Genomic DNA, 1,188 nt, shown 5'->3' with positions numbered 1-1,188 from the left:
TGTGTGTGTGTGTGTGTGTGTGTGTGTGTGTGTGTGTGTGTGTTGGCGTCACCCTGAGCAGCCCTGCAGGTCTCCACCTCTCTCTGTGACCTTACAGCCTGACAGCAGCAGTGAGGTTTGACCCGTCTGACGGGCTTTAAGCACACAAGCAAAAGGCACAAACACACCTCAGCTGGGCTCCACATCCGTTCTCCTACAAAGATGGAAGCATAAAGAGATGTTGTGTGACGTAGCTGTGAAGCTCAAACACTCGTCCTGTTTGTCAGTGTTGAGCATGTTCTGCTGCCGTCTTTGTGCTACAAGGAAAAGTCTCTCAGCACTCCTCATCTTCAGCCTGACACTGTTCCACCAGCGCCGTTCTGGAATTTCATGGCAAACCACTTGAGAACTGATGAGTTGATCCTTTTTCAGCCGCTTCAAGGCGCATCATAAAGCACTTAACACCAAAGCGACTCAATAAGACATCTGAGATAAATATTGTACATGATAAGATCGGCAGCCTCTGGCAGCCACGCCTGCATCACGTCTTCCACCGCAGGTTCACATTTGGCAGGAAATCTGAAAACAGGAACTGCTGTTATCTTGCACGTTTTGAAAAGTTTTATTCCAGTTCCACTTTTCTGTTTCAACCGCTGACTGAAGAAGCCTCAGTGTGACGTCAGTCGGCTTCTCAGGAGCCTGGTTGTGGTGCTGTGATGGAGATATCTACATCCAAGTGATGGAAAAGATTTAGTTTGCATTTCTGAAAACTTTGGTGGTTTTTGACCGGAGCTCAGCAGAGACGGAGTTCATACGTCTGACATCCGCTGTTGGCTTCAGCTAATGTCTTCTTCTTCCAAATAATGCCGCGGTGTCATCAGAAGTTCACTTTGCTAAAAGGCTGCTACGTCATGTCAGGACTGCCACGCACACACACACACACACACACACACACACACACACACACACACACACACACACACACGTATCTTTTTGCAGCACAAGTAAAATCTCTGTGGATCATCATCATGCTGAAAAAATACAAAAAGGGAATAATGAAGGTAGCAGGCCAGAGAGAGGGAGTAATGGTGCTGCTGCTGCTGATGGAGGTCTGCAGGTAGAGACAGATGGATGCACAGGTTCCTCATTCTGGCTGCTCCTGTCTCTCCCTCCCTCCCCCCTGACTCTCTTTCTCTCTCCGTTTTCTCC

This window comes from Stegastes partitus, unplaced genomic scaffold (assembly GCF_000690725.1).
Source record: "Stegastes partitus isolate 25-593 unplaced genomic scaffold, Stegastes_partitus-1.0.2 Scaffold348, whole genome shotgun sequence".
NCBI classification, from domain to species: domain Eukaryota; kingdom Metazoa; phylum Chordata; class Actinopteri; family Pomacentridae; genus Stegastes; species Stegastes partitus.
Note: the sequence above shows the minus strand (reverse complement) of the source record.